Source organism: Schistocerca serialis, chromosome 10 (genome assembly GCF_023864345.2).
Source record: "Schistocerca serialis cubense isolate TAMUIC-IGC-003099 chromosome 10, iqSchSeri2.2, whole genome shotgun sequence".
NCBI classification, from domain to species: Eukaryota; Metazoa; Arthropoda; class Insecta; order Orthoptera; family Acrididae; genus Schistocerca; species Schistocerca serialis.
The window spans coordinates 216,822,566-216,839,131 of NC_064647.1; the positions used below are offsets into that span (position 1 = coordinate 216,822,566).

A 16,566-nucleotide genomic window follows, 5' to 3' on the forward strand; every position below is an offset into this window, starting at 1 on the left:
ACGGCCAACACCGCGGTTCCTGGTGTGTCCGCTGTGCCGTGCGTGTGATCATTGCTTGTACAGCCCTCTCGCAGTGTCCGGAGCAAGTATGGTGGGTCTGACACACCGGTGTCAATGTGTTCTTTTTTCCATTTCCAGGAGTGTATTTAAGTATATAAGAGCAGATATCTGAGTGTTTCTTAGAAGATTCACAAAGAAATACGATCCTGGTCCGGATGTCGCCAAGTATAACCTCCCCACAAAAATGTAGATGACAATAATTAAATGTTAATGGGCATAAACCCAAAGTGTGACTTCCCAGCAAAATTAAAAGAAAAGTCTATGATAATGAAAACCAGCCAAATGTTTGGTCCCCACAAAAATTATAGAATAATAATGACCCAAATGTAAACTCGACACAAAAATTGAGAAATGAACATTAATCATTAAACCCACAATAATAGGGCAGCAGCGCTGACCTTAGCCCCTGTGCAATAACTAATCTGATAAATTGATTCTGGGAGGAAAACCATAGGAAATATTGTTTCAATTGGAATGATTCTTTTCTTAAAAACGATTGCTTTGAAAACAAAATTATTATTGGCGCATTTCTTGAACAAATTAATTACAATTAACATACATTACATTATCAGATGTGCGCAATGCTGCTTCATTACCTTATTTAACAATATACCTCGTCCCGAACCTTGACCAGAGACCCATGTCGTCGCCCGCCGACTCCTCACACACTACTCCGACCGAGTACAAGTCGCAACTGAACTCTCGCGCAGTCAAGCGCAGACTAGCAACGATAAACAACTGGTCAGAGATTCTTTCATGCCTCGCCATCGCTGGTAATGAATACATATGAATCGTACGCGTTTCAACCGCAAGCCTCTTCTTCGTCTATAATTATTTACTACTAGTGGATAAACCCTGATTGCAAAGGTATTTATTTATATCTGTGTGTCAATGTCCGTACCTCGCTGCATCTGGCCTTTTGCTTAATGTTAATGACGTCATATCACCTGAACAACGCGTCATACAATGATGTAATTTAGTAGGTATATTCAGCGGCATATATGAATTCTGTCTGCAAAACGTGTTGCATATTTTGTTAGTAGCAAAAACTAAACTTAACTCCACCCAAACAGACCATGAAGGTCCAAAGGTACCGGCCGACCGCCGGACCATCCTCAGCACACAGGTTCCACAGGATGCGGATATGGAGGGGCATGTGGTCAGCACGCCACTCTCCCTGCCGTATGTCAGTTTGCGAGACCGGAGCCGTTACTTCTCCGTCAAGTAGCTCCTCAGTTTGCCTCACAAGGGCTGAGTGCACCCCGATTTCAAACAGCGCTCGGCAGACCGGATGGTCACCCATCCAAGTGCTAGCCCAACCCGACAGCGCTTAACACCGGTGATCTGACGGGAACCGGTGCTACCGCTAGTTAGTAGCAAGGAAGTAATAAATCAAACTTCAGGCACGATGCGGCAGTTACCCACGTGTCCCGCTCGCTACGACGTCATACATACTTAACTATGGGTCGTTCAGAGATATAATATTGTAGGTACATTCAGTGGCATATATGGATACAGTTTGCGAAATTTATTGTGAGCAGAGTTAGTAGCAAAGGAGTGATAAATTTAAAAGCCATGCTTGAAAGTGCAGTTTTGGATGCATCTCGTTGTTTATGATGTCATATCTTCTAAACTACACTCCTGGAAATGGAAATAAGAACACCGTGAATTCATTGTCCCAGGAAGGGGAAACTTTATTGACACATTCCTGGGGTCAGATACATCACATGATCACACTTACAGAACCACAGGCACATAGACACAGGCAACAGAGCATGCACAATGTCGGCACAAGTACAGTGTATATCCACCTTTCGCAGCAATGCAGGCTGCTATTCTCCCATGGAGACGATCGTAGAGATGCTGGATGTAGTCCTGTGCTTGCCATGCCATTTCCACCTGGCGCCTCAGCTGGACCAGCGTTCGTGCTGGACGTGCAGACCGCGTGAGACGACGCTTCATCCAGTCCCAAACATGCTCAATGGGGGACAGATCCGGAGATCTTGCTGGCCAGGGTAGTTGACTTACACCTTCTAGAGCACGTTGGGTGGCACGGGATACATGCGGACGTGCATTGTCCTGTTGGAACAGCAAGTTCCCTTGCCGGTCTAGGAATGGTAGAACGATGTGTTCGATGACGGTTTGGATGTACCGTGTACTATTCAGTGTCCCCTCGACGATCACCAGTGGTGTACGGCCAGTGTAGGAGATCGCTCCCCACACCATGATGCCGGGTGTTGGCCCTGAGTGCCTCGGTCGTATGCAGTCCTGGTTGTGGCGCTCACCTGCACAGCACCATACACGCATACGACCATCATTGGCACCAAGGCAGAAGCGACTCTCATCGCTGAAGACGACACGTCTCCATTCGTCCCTCCATTCACGCCTGTCGCGACACCACTGGAGCGGGCTGCACGATGTTGGGGCGTGAGCGGAAGACGGCCTAACGGTGTGCGGGACCGTAGCCAAGCTTCATGGAGACGGTTGCGAATGGTCCTCGCCGATACCCCAGGAGCAACAGTGTCCCTAATTTGCTGGGAAGTGGCGGTGCGGTCCCCTACGGCACTGCGTAGGATCCTACGGTCTTGGCGTGCATCCGTGCGTCGCTGCGGTCAGGTCCCAGGTCGACGGGCACGTGCACCTTCCGCCGACTACTGGCGACAACATCGATGTACTGTGGAGACCTCACGCCCCACGTGTTGAGCAATTCGGCGGTACGTCCACCCGGCCTCCCGCATGCCCACTATACGCCCTCGCTCAAAGTTCGTCAACTGCACATACGGCTCACGTCCACGCTGTCGCGGCATGCTACCAGTGTTAAAGACTGCGATGGAGCTCCGTATGCCACGGCAAACTGGCTGACACTGACGGCGGCGGTGCACAAATGCTGCGCAGCTAGCGCCATTCGACGGCCAACACAGCGGTTCCTGGTGTGTCCGCTGTGCCGTGCGTGTGATCATTGCTTGTACAGCCCTCTCGCAGTGTCCGGAGCAAGTATGGTTGGTCTGACACACCGGTGTCAATGTGTTCTTTTTACCATTTCCAGGAGTGTATGTGTCGTGAACGTACGTACTTTGTCATCTACATTTAGCGATGTATGACTGTCTGTAAAATGAGTCATGTCTTATACGGTACTTTTACTACACGAACAGGTGAAAATTGGAAACGGCAAAATTTAGACGTTTCGTCATGCTCTAGTGGCTGTCGATGAGATAAGAATTTGTAAGCGTTTGAAATTAGGTGCTGTGTTCATCGTAATTTGCTAAGTTCTCTCGTTCTCGAATACTGGCTATGCTTCCTACACCCCCCCCGCCCCCGCCCCCCCCGCCCCATCACTTTGATAGGTAGTTGGTTCTTACCCTATAGCGATTAGCGCCGAACAGTAAAGTAAATGAATGTGAAGTCTGATTGAACTCTTGTCATTTTGATAATACTGAGGGAGTGGTCTGTTTTACTCGGTGAAAACATTCAACAGCCTAGATCTCATAAAATACTTTTTATTTCAGATAGCCGTTTCAACAGACTTCGCTGTTATCTTCAGGTCTTTAACATCTTTTGTTGTGAAGCGTGTTCGTTTTACGTTGGACCTCACGCCAAATTGGATATCCTACCTTGGCGTGAAGTGCAACGTAAAATGAACACGTTTCATGACAAAACGATTTTTAGGATCTGAAGATGACATCAAAGTCAGTTCAAACCGATTGTCTTAAACAAAAGGAAATATCTTATGCAATATAAGCTGTTGAATGTTTTTAACGCATAGCAAGTATGGTTGAAATCAGTCAAGTGGTTTAGGAGGAGATGCGAAACATATAAACACACACACGCGTCCATTTTTATAATACGTATGTCTTATTGTTATTATCATAAAAGTAAAAGTACAAAGTTCCGCTTCATAGCCCTAGACGGGGTAAACGGCCTCCACCGACCGTCGTACCATGCTCTGTCAATGACCTCATCAGCTGCGATATGGAGTGGCACGATGTCGGTACACAGCTCTCACGACTGTTATCGGATTTCTTGGCCTTAGAAACGCTACAAGTCGTTCGAGTACCTCTCCGGTCGGCCTCGTGAGGCTGCATGCACTCTGTACCAGCACTCCCACCAAGGAAAAATCCCTTACTGTACCGGTATCTGAACACGGGTGTCTTGTATGACAGCCAGCAGCATGACCACATAGCTACGGAGGTGGACATTTAGTACTATTGTATAAATTTATGAAACTCTTATAGGAACAACTAAAAAATTAGAAAGTTCAGAAAAAATGAGCAAGCCACAAAATTTTTTGGAAGTGAGTACTAATGTACTAGTTATACAGGGTGAGTCACCTAACGTTACCGCTGGATATATTTCGTAAACCACATGAAATACTGACGAACCGATTCCACAGACCGAACCTGAGGAGAGGGGCTAGTGTAATTGTTTATTACAAACCAAAAAAAAATTCACGGAAGTATGTTTTTTAAAACAAACCTACGTTTTTTTTAATTGGAACCACGTTAGTTTTGTTAGCACATCTGAACATATAAACAAATACGTAATCAGTGCCGTTTGTTGCATTGTAAAATGTTAATTACATCCGACGATATTGTAACCTAAAGTTGACGCTTGAGTACCACTCCTCCGCTGTTCGATCGTTTGTATCGGAGAGCACCGAATTACGTAGGGATCCAAAGTGAATATAATATAAAATAGCATTACGGAAATTCCGAAAGACGTAAGAACCAATTTCCAAATTAAACTAGAAGATGTTCTTAAACGCACACAGTTCCTGCTGACAGAAGCCGAAAAAAGAAGATGTGTTTTCATGAATCCAACGGTCCCCAGATTAAGATCACAGGTGAAGATACATAAAGATCAGCATCCGGTTCGTCCGATTGTTAACGGTCGAAATAGTCGAGCACATAAAATAACGAAATTGTTGAACCAAATTTTGAAAAAGACGTGTATAAAAATAAGTATTCGGTGCGTGGTAGTATGACCATGATAGGTGAAATTAAAGATACGCCAGTCACTGACACATCCCGTTTGGTTTCGTTGGATGTTAAGAACCTGTACTTCAGTGTTCCGGTTAACGAAACTATAGAAATCATGAAGAGAAATTTCCTGAAATACGGTAAAATTTCAACGCAAGAGACAATTGAATTTATTGAACTCGTACAGCTCATTACAAGTTTTAATTATTTTACGTTTCATAACAAATTTTATATTCAGGACGATGGGTTAGCCATGGGGTCCAGTATTTCAGGAACTATGGCGGACATTTTTATCAACGACCTTGAAGATCTAAATTCTGACGATAACATTATGAATGAAATTGTTTATTACAAACATTATGTTGACGACACTCTGTTACTTGTCGATGGTTCCCGTGAGGACATTGAGGAAATAGTAAAAAAGTTCAACGACGCACATAATAAAATAGAATTTATTGTGGAGTATGAAACTGACAATTGTTTACAGTTCCTGGACCTGAACATAAAAAAGCAGGGCAACAAACATGCGTTCTCCGTTTATAGAAAACAAACTACGACTGATGCCGTGATCCCGAATGATTCATGCCATCCGCAGGCTTATAAAGAAGCTGCTTTCCGTAGTCTCGTGCCTAGGGCAGTCAATATACCTATGAGCGAAAAAGATAGGGAGACTGAAATTAATACCGTTAAGAGAATAGCGATGAATAACGGTTACAGAATAGATATGGTTAAAAAAACTGTTACGGAAAAGTAATAAGCGCAAAAAGAAAAAACCTGATGGAGAGAAAGTGAAAATTATCACCATGCCATTCTACGGAACAGTCTCACAAAAGATAGAAATTATTTTTAAGCCATACGATGTTAAAACAGTTTTTCAGACTAATAACCTAGTGAGGTCTAGCCTTAAGCACGATATTGGCGAGAAGAGAAATAAGTTTGAAAGATCGGGAGTTTATAAGATTCAGTGCAGAACTTGTGAAGCAAAATATATAGGGCAGACAGGAAGATCATTCGCGATCCGGTATAAAGAACATAAAGATGCGTTCAGGTTAGGAAATTATGACAAATCAGCTGTTGCGAACCATATATATGAAACAGGCCATCCCCTTAATAGCATAGAAGACAACGTAGAAATATTGCATGTAGAAAAGAATGGGAGGAAACTTGATTTACTAGAGGAATTCGAGATAGCTATCCATGAAAAGAAACAAAGCAATATTCTAAATGCACAAGATAATTTTAAAGAAATGAGATTTTTTAGCGGGTTCTTAGAATTATTTTAGGGTAGGTATGCGACCTTAAACTTGTAGCATGTCACTGACGGAGTTGCGAAAGGCTAACGATGGCAGACCAATGCAATAAGGAAATAAGGCGACCAATAGCATAGCGTTACCGTCAAGCACACGGCTGTAACCACGCCACAACACCTAGGCACGTCAGTCCACAACAGCTCCCGAGCCGGCACAGCGCGACAGCATACTTGGTAGCTATGGGACGGCCATCGACTTGTGTCAACAACTTCAATGCAAGACGAGGACCCACAGTCCAATATACTTTTAATTCTGTTTTACTCTATGGACTTCCCAACTATTTGTGATGGTATTTGGTCTTTTTAGTCCGTATAATTTCATGACATAGATTTTAAAACCTGATTATGAGAGCATTGTCTCTTGAAACGCGTTGTTAAAATATATGTATAAGAATCGCGGTTGAATGCTAACAGTGATAACCAGTATCCCAAATATGTTCGATAATGGTTGGTGGCCAGCGGAAGTTTTTAAACTCTGAAGAGTGTTCCTCGAGCCGCCCTGTAGCAAGTTGCATTCTTTTTAAAAAAATTAAGCTTAAGTTCAGAATCACTTCCATATTAGTGCACTGTAACTGACCGTAGGGATACTGACATGTGAATCAGTTAACGTCAGTTCATCCAGCCCCGTTGTCAGAAACCCAACGTTAGGGTAGTTATCAGAGAAAATCATAACCAAATTTAATTACTATTTGCAGAAGCATAACATGCGTTAATGTAGCCGCACTCAAATCAACCTTTTTATCACGATCAGATGCATTGGCACATGGCTCACTTTAGTACAGTCCCAAGCAAAGTATAAACACTGCAAACGACAAATTACTGCTACCAGTCTTAACCAACTGCTTCTTGAACATGAGGCGATTTGGAACAATACAGTTAAACGTAGGTTGGTAATCACAGAAATTAATTAACCCCCTTTACACTCAAATTTCTGCTACTGGAACCTCAGAACGTTTATGAAGTGCCCTGAGACCGACACCATTTCTCTAGAATACTCTTCATATAGACGATTTTTTGTGGCGGCGTTCGTAGCGACAAACAATTCGCTGTAGAAACGGCTTACGAAGTCACCGCCACACTTTTAACAGCGGGCCGACCGGTCCGCTGGAACAGTGAACAGAAAGATGAAAACCCAAACACTCTGATTAAATAAAAGTCGGTACTTATCTTTATTAACGAAGATACAGAAACACAGTAGTGAACTCCGTGTCTACAGAAATCTGTCTAGTTCGAGTCGGAGCGGCTAGGTCAACGTCGGCTGACGACAAACAACAACTCTGCTGCGATGAACACACAACTGACTAGCAAGTACACAATTCGGTGGCGAGTATACAACTGAGCGGCGAATACAGAACTGTCCTAGCGCTCGCGACTCCAGCGCTTAAGAAACCAGAAGCCAGCGGTGGCGCGCGCAGACTTGCGGCGATTTCCTGTCTCGCTGGCGCTGCTTATGCGGACGGCGTCCGGACTTTGATGCTGCCAACCTTTTGGCAGCGGGCTCGGGTGGCATTACTGGCTAGGATATAACACGATTTGCAGAGCCTGGAAAGTCTACAACAGAAAGACATACGATTAGCCACACATAACATGGAAATCTGCTGAACACTGCCGGGGCACACTTATGTGACACCATCGTCAGCGGTAAGCCCATCCCACTCTTCGGTGTTACATCCAATGTCATGTGTCCCATAAGAAATAGGAAAAATGCTCCCGAGGTTTTCTAACCTGCACGCGACCGGAGACGCTCAGAGACGGATGAATTACTCTTCCAGCCAAGGCAAATGACTAAGTTCGAATTCCAGAGTGAATGCCGACGCTCACCAAGTTCAGTAGGAGCGCGAGGTGCTAATCCCAAGGCAATGGGCCTTTCTGACTTTCTCTTAACGTTTCAAAAGGGAAAGATAGCGTCTGGAATAGGCCAAGCTAGAACACAATGGTCCTGGTGTGATAAGCGGCAGAGCACAATTGCAGAATATTTATGGACTCTCTTAGTTTACGCAGTCATACATTGTTGTTGTTGTTGTTGTTGTGGTGGTCTTCAGTCGTGAGACTGGTTTGATGCAGCTTTCCATGATACTCTATCCTATGCAAGCTTCTTCATCTCCCAGTACTTACTGCAACCTACATCCTTCTGAATCTGCTTAGTGTATTCATCTCTTGGTTTCCCTCTTCGATTTTTACCCTCCACACTGCCCTCCAATGCTAAATTTGTAATCCCCTGATGCCCCAGCACATGTTCTACCAATCGGTCCCTTCTTCTTGTCAAGTTGTGCCACAAACTGCTCTTCTCCCCAATTCTATTCAATACCTCGTCATTAGTTATGTGATCTACCCATCTAATCTTCAGCATTCTTCTGTAGCACCACATTTGGAAAGCTTCTATTCTCTTCTTGTCCAAACTATTTATCGTCCATACATGGCCACACTCCATACAAATACTTTCAGAAACGACTTCCTGACGCTTAAATCTATACGCGATGTTAACAAATTTTTCTTTTCAGAAACGTTTTCCCTGCCATTGCCAGTCTACATTTTATATCCTCTCTACTTCGACCATCATCAGTTATTTTTCTCCCCAAGTAGCAATACTCCTTTACCACTTTAAGTGTCTCATTTCCTAATCTAATTCCCTCAGCATCACCAGACTTAATTCGACTACATTCGTTTTGCTTTTGTTGATGTTCATCTTATATCCTCCTTTCAAGACACTGTCCATTCCGTTCAACTGCTCTTCCAAGTCCTTTGCTGTCTCCGACAGAATTCCAATGTCATTGGCAAACCTCAAAGTTTTTATTTCTTCTCCATGGATTTTAATACCTTCACCAAATTTTTCTTTTGTTTCCTTTACTGCTCTTGATATTCATACAAGTGGCTCTCTTTTCTCCAAAGATCTCTTTAATTTTCCTGTAGGCAGTATTTATCTTGCCTCTGGTGAGACAAGCATCTACATCCTTACATTTGTCCTCATAGCCATCCCTGCTTCGCCATATTGCGGTTCATGTCGATCTCATTTTTGAGACGTTGGTATTCCTTTTTGCCTGTTTCATTTACTGCATTTTTATATTTCCTCCTTTCATTAATTAAATTCAGTATCTCTTCTGTTAACCAAGGATTTGTACTATCCCTCGTCTTTTTACCTACTTGATCCTCTGCAGCCTTCACTACTTCATCCCTCAGAGCTACCCATTCCTATTCCACTGTATTTCTTTCCCCCAATTCTGTCAATTGTTCCCTAATGCTCTCCCTGAAACTCTCTGCAACTCTTCCGGCTTAGTCAGTTTATCCAGGTACCATCTCCTTAAATTCCCACCTTTTTGCAGTTTCTTCAGTTTCACTCTACAGTTCATAACCAATAGATTGTGGTCAGAGTCCCCATCTGTCCTGGAAATGTCTTACAATTTAAAACCTGGTTCCTAAATCTCTGTCTTACCATTATATAATCTATATAATACCTGCTAGTATCTCATACATAGTTGTACCTATAGGCAGACTACACAGCAACCCCTGGCCTGTGATCCAGCGCTCAGACGACTCCGTAGTGCTTGTCACACTTGTTGCGTACGGCTAACATGCGTCCGGCTCTCGCTATACGACTTACTCCACCCTCTGTCGTCCAGGCCACCAGTTGCCTAAGATTTGCCGGCGCGCGCTTAAAACCGCTACCCACGGCTGGCAGCTCTGCCCACCGAACAATTTTTATTTGCATAAAAGTTTACCGATGCCAGAAACTGAAAAACCAAACGACTGTATTAACACGACCATTACATCCTGCAAGAGGCGAGAAGCCGGAGAGTGAGTTCCCACGATAAAGTTGGTACCTCCGTAAGGAATCATAAGCTGTTGCGAACCATATATATGAAACAGGCCATCCCCTTAATAGCATAGAAGACAACGAAGAAATATTGCATGTAGAAAAGAAAGGGAGCTAAGCAGAGTCGCTTCCAGACCTAGTAACGTCGACGAGGACACGAACTCATGAGGTTCGGTACGCTTTCTGGTGTAACTCTGTTTACATCATAGAGCTGCTCCTCCCACTCAGCCGATTATCACCATAACCATTAACATGCGGTCGTGCATTATCCTGCTGAAATGTAGGGTTTCGCAGGGATCGAATGAAGGGTAGAGCCACGGGTCGTAACAGACCTGAAATGTAACGTCCATTGTTCAAAGTGCCGTCAATGCGAACAAGAGGTCACCGAGACGTGTAACCAATGGCACCCCATACCATCACGCCGGGTATAATAATGACGTGTGACGAGGGCCTCCCGTCCGGTAGACTGCTCGCCTTTGCAAGTCTTTCTATTTGACGCCACTTCGGCGACTTGCGCGTCGTATCACGCCGGGTGATACGCCAGTACGGCGATGACAAATAGACGCTTCAAATGTGAGTTCACTGCGATGTCGCCGAACACGTGTGCGACCAGCATAATGCTGTAAACAGAATCTGGATTCATCCGAGAAAATGACGTTTTGCCATTCGTGCACCCAGGTTCGTCGTTGAGTACACCATCACAGCCGCTCTGTCATACAGCATCAAGGTAACCGGAGCCGAGGTCTCCGGGCTGATAGTCCATGCTGCTGCAAACGTAGTCGAACGATTCGGGCAGATGGTTGTTGTCTTGCAAACGTCCCCATCTGTTGACTCAGGGATCGAGACGTGGCTGCACGATCCGTTACAGCCCCTCTGATAAGATGCCTGTCATCTCGACTGCTAGTGATACGAAGCCGTTGGGATCTAGCACGGCGTTCCGTATTACCCTTCTGAAACCACTGATTCCATATTCTGCTATCAGTCATTGTATCTTGACCAACGCGAGCAGCAATGTCGCGATATGACAAAACCGCATCGCGATAAGCTACAATCCGACCTTAATCAAAGTCGGAAACGTGATGGTACGCATTTCTCCTCCTTACACGTGGCATCACAACAACGTTTCACCAGGCAACACTGGTCAATTGCTGCTTGTGTATGAGAAATCGATTGGAAACTTTCCTCATGTCAGCACGTTGTAGGTGTCGCCACCTTTTGGAATGCTCTGAAAGGCTAATCATTTGCATATCACAGCATCTTCCTGTCGGTTAAATTTCGCGTCTGTAGCACGTCATCGTCTTGGTGTAGGATTTTTTATGGCCAGTAGTGTATATTGTCAGTCACATTTCCATCTCTGGGTATATACAGGGTGAGTCACCTAACATTACCGCTGGATGTATTTCGTAAACCACATCAAATACTGACGAATCGATTCCACAGACCGAACGTGAGGAGAGGGGCTAGTGTAATTGGTTAATACAAACCATAAAAATGCACGGAAGTATGTTTTTTAATACAAACCTAGGTTTTTTTTAAATGGAACCCCGTTAGTTTTGTTAGCACATCTGAACATATAAACAAATACGTAATCAGTGCCGTTTGTTGCATTGTAAAATGTTAGTTACATCCGGAGATATTGTAACCTAAAGTTGACGCTTGAGTACCACTCCTCCGCTGTTCGGTCGTGTGTATCGGAGAGCACCGAATTACGTAGGGATCCAAAGGGAACGGTGATGGACCTTAGGTATAAAAGAGACTGGAACAGCACATTACGTCCACATGCTAACAACTTTTTATTGGTCTTTTTCACTGACGCACATGTACATCACCATGAGGGGTGAGGCACACGTACACACGTAGTTTCCGTTTGCAATTACGAAGTAGAATAGAGTGTGTCCCACTGGAAACGCGTCGACGTATGTGGTATCAGCATGATGGTGCACCTGCACATTCCGCAATTAACACTATGGATATTTTTTCACTTTTCAACATTATCACTATGAACATTTAAATATTTGTGAAGTCGTGGCACCGGTTTTTGGATCCCAACATCAAAGAACTCTGCCGCCTAACAGTTAAACCACGATGTGGCCGTGCGGTTCTAGGCGCTTCGGTCTGGAACCGCGTGACCGCTACGGTCGCAGGTTCGAATCCTGCCTCGGGCATGGATGTGTGTGATGACCTTATGTTAGTTAGGTTTAATTAGTTCTAAGTTCTAGGGGACTGATGACCTCAGCTGTTAAGTCGCATAGTGCTGAGAACCATTTGAACCATTTGTTAAACCACTTAGTAACAGTTTCTTTCAACGTGTCGTCATTTTCCAAGCAGTTTCCACAAAGAAATTTCTTCAGTTCCGAAGACAGATGATATTCTGATGGTGCTAGATCAGACATGTATGGTGTACAATCGAGTAAATCTCACTGAAATTTAGTCTAGTTGCGTCTTTGTTCTTGTCGCAACGTGAGGCCGAGCATTTTTGTGAAGCAGAACGACGCCACTAGAGAGCAATCCCCGCTGGCGACTTTGAAGAGTTAGCCTAAGCGTTAATAATGCTTCTCAGTACCTTTAAGCATTTATTGTCATTCATCTTGGCAAAAATTCCAGCTGACGAATGGCTTTCCGGTTCCAACAAGACTTGCCCATTATTTTCCTAGTTGAAATTTCTTGAAATTTCCGTGGTTTCGTCAGGGAGTTTGAATGATGCCACTCACTGCATTGATGTTTATTCTCAAGAGGGTAGTGCTCAATCTACATTTCATCACCGGTCACAATGTGACTCAAGAACTAGTCTCAATCCTTGTGATAACACTACGAAATGGACAAAGAATGTGCCTTTTTTTATATTCCTCTGGTAACATTTTTCGGCACCCACCTCGGACACACTTTTTGTAGTGAAGTTTGTCAGTAACAATATGAAAAACTACTGATCTTGAAACTTGTTGAAATTTATGATGCAACATGTCAATAGTGAAGAGCCTCATCAACTTTTTTGTGTCAAGTCTTCATTCATGACAGTAGGCCATCCAGATGGTTCTTCATCATGAACATTTGTCCTTCCTTTAGTAAGCAGCCTATGCCATTTACGCACATTTTCATCATTCATTATACCAGCACGATTAACCATCAAGCTGCCGGTGAATTTCAGCAGGTCGAGCTTATTTTGCATTTAAGAGCCCAATAACCGAGGGCACTTCACAATCGGCCGGATTACTGACTGACATGGCGACAAACGAAGCAGTATAATCGCGCAAGTGACACCGCCAGAGATGTGAAACGTAATGGCGGTGTGGTATCAACTTTCGATACCACACTCGTTAGGGGTTGCAGATATTGTCCGCGGTCCGTAACTCATATCGCTGGACCTGCGATTCGCGACTAGCGCCGCTAGCGCCGCACAGTGACTTGTGACGAGGTATCTAGCGAGCTCTCGTCCACTTGTAACATCCCCCTCACTTATCGACCTTAATGACAGTGAAAAATTAAACCGCGTGTACCTAATGGAAATTTGGGAAAAAAGCAATCGTCACCGAAGTTAATCTGTCGGTAAAGAGGGAGGAAAGGGTTACATCTAAATGAAAGGAAAAATGCAAATGAAACTGGTGGAAATTAATTTTGAAAAGGAGTAAAGTTAATAATGAAAGTAAATGTGCGGCCGTTACGTTAACAGTTAACTAGCGGTAATTAGATATTTGAGATTTGGGGGAAATTACGGTCGCCAGTCCTAAGGACAATTACTATAGTAACTGAAAAAGAAAGGTAATTACACATATAATTAGCACTAGAAGCGTGGCAACTGAAGGTTGACACGTGTGGTGTGAAAACTGAAAGTTTGTCAGAAGTAATAACTTTCGCTGCACTCTGACTTAATTTAGCAAAAGAATTAATAAAACCGGAAAACTGAAAGTTAATTTAGTGACTGAAATTAATAAGAAGCTTTCTTTCTTAAGCACATCGAAATTCAGTAAAATACGGTTAGTCTTGGACTACCTCAACAATCATTTCAAAAGCTACTTGAATCTACGCAATTTAGAAATAAGAGATTTAGCTTTGAACTTGAATTAAATGATTCTGAACAATTAACAATAGTAAGATTTAGTACGTACCAAGCTGAGCTGCAGTCACAGGTAAGCTAAAATACGGTAACAAAACTCGCACTCTTAATTTGTGCTTGCGTAATCTAAATATTGTAGCCAGCTATGAATACTTAAACTGAACTTTGAAATCAAAGCAGTGAAATGGAATGATTGTACTTTAATGCTGGCGTCTGAATTTCAACGACACTCGGGTTCATTTCGGAAAAGGAAGGGACCCTGCTTGGTAATGCAATTGGGACAATGAGCAACAAAAGTTCATGCTAAGTTGCTGTAATTTTGCGAGGCAAATGGAACAGTTTGAAAAGCTGAGGTCTGCCATACAGTTCTGAAACTTTACGTGCTTTTAGTCTTCCTTGTTGGTTGATTGAAGGTTTGAAGTCGTCGATCGAGGAGGTGGCGACAGTCACTCATTGTGGGCCGTCGCTGTTGCAGAAGCTGGATGTTGGCGCGCCTTCTTCTCGACACGGTCACCAGACGAAACGGGCTCTTGATGTGCGCCAGCTAATGCTTCCCGTCCGCGTCACCATATCCGAAACTATCATCGCAAGTCGAGCGCAATTACATGCTGCCAAACCCCGAAAGCGCGGCAACTCGCGGGAGCTACACACAACACACCTGCTCCACTCGCTACTCCAGCCAGCCTCCCCCTACCCGCGCTCCACGCGGCAGAGTTAACACTACCAAAGATCCTACACACTTTGATTCTTCACACGACCCATCGATGTAATCGTTCGATAGCAGTTTTCCCTAGGCAAGACCCAGCGTAAAAATAGAAATAATATTTACGAAACAAAGCAATTATACATCGACATAAGTGCATAAATATATATATACAAACAGTAAAGCAATTACAATATATAAAGAGACAGAAATGTCATATCTTGAGGTAACAAAACAAGGAAAAAAATAATAGTACAATAGATGGAAATAGGAGGATATGCATTTCCGGCGTTAGACACTCTTGCTGAACACGTCAACTAGGAATGTAGCATAGCCTTCAGCTGATAGGAAGCATCCTCTAACAAGGGCCTTAGTCACGTATGGCGGAAGTAACGCCTCTCTAGATATCTGTTTGTAATTATATGTATGCAGCATATGACGACGCCAATAACACAAGTTAAGTACTATATATATTATTTATTAGAATGGAATTACAACGAAATCACTACACTTAGCTGCATACAGGCGCTGATATACGTCAATGAGGACAGTCGAAAATGTGTGCCCCAACCGGGACTCGAACCCGGGATCTTCTGCTTACATGGCAGACGCTCTAGCCTCCTTTTTTTTTTTAATCGTTGTGTTTGGTCGTTGCGGACATCACGTGACATCCGTTCAAGTTCGTTGCTCATCCTTTCACTTTGTTTTTTTTTTTATTACAGTGGCCAACCAGCTCTCTGACCGAACACGCTGAGCTACCGTGCCGACATGCATCTGAGCCACCGAGGACACAGAGGATAGTGCGACTGCAGGGACTTACCTCTGGCACACCTCCCGTGAGACCCACATTCCCACTTTATTATCCCGCACTATATTCATGGGGCCCCCGCCCATTATACTCATTACTGGCAGCTTTTTTTGCCGATTCCCTTAAGAGTTCGGGCACTGTTTGTGCATCCGCACAGAAGAAGATGGTCAAATTTCCACTGAGCCGTAACTACATATATATATATATATATATATATATATATATATATATATATATATATATATATATATATATGAAGACGGTATCTGTTGTTTCGGACATGACTGAAAAAAACAGATGCCATCGGTGAACATGCAGCCCGTTCTTAGAACGAAATTACAATGAAATCACCACGCTCAGCTGCATACAGGCGTCGATATGCGTCAACGGGGACAGTCGAAAATGTGTGCCCCGACCGGGAAATTGGGAGTGTGGGTCTCACGTGAGGCGTGTCGGTAATAAGTCCCTGCAGTCGCACTATCCTCTGTGGCTTCGGTGGCTCAGATGGATAGAGCGTCTGCCATGTAAGCAGGAGATCCCGGGTTCGAGCCCCGGTCGGGGCACACGCTTTCATCTGTCCCCGTTGACGTATGCAGCTGAGCGTAGTGATTTCATTCTAATATCATTCTGAAAACGGGTTGCATGGTCACCGCTGGTATCTGGGTACCATCTTTATATATATATTAGCAATCGTGGGTAAAAATTATATATATATATATATATATATATATATATATATATATATAATTTTTACCCACGATTGCTAATTGGGAATGTGTACGAGGTGGGACAGGTGTTCCAAACGTCACAGGACTGGAGAGCTTCGTGGACAGAGACATCATCGCTTA

At 43.8% G+C, this 16,566-nt stretch overlaps 1 non-coding gene across 1 annotated transcript; it reads left to right on the forward strand.

Moving 5' to 3' along the window:
* Nucleotides 1-16,207: 16,207 nt before the first annotated feature.
* On the forward strand, nucleotides 16,208-16,281 carry Trnat-ugu (transfer RNA threonine (anticodon UGU)). Its single transcript has one exon. It is a non-coding gene; the product is annotated as a tRNA-Thr (tRNA).
* Nucleotides 16,282-16,566: the final 285 nt, after the last annotated feature.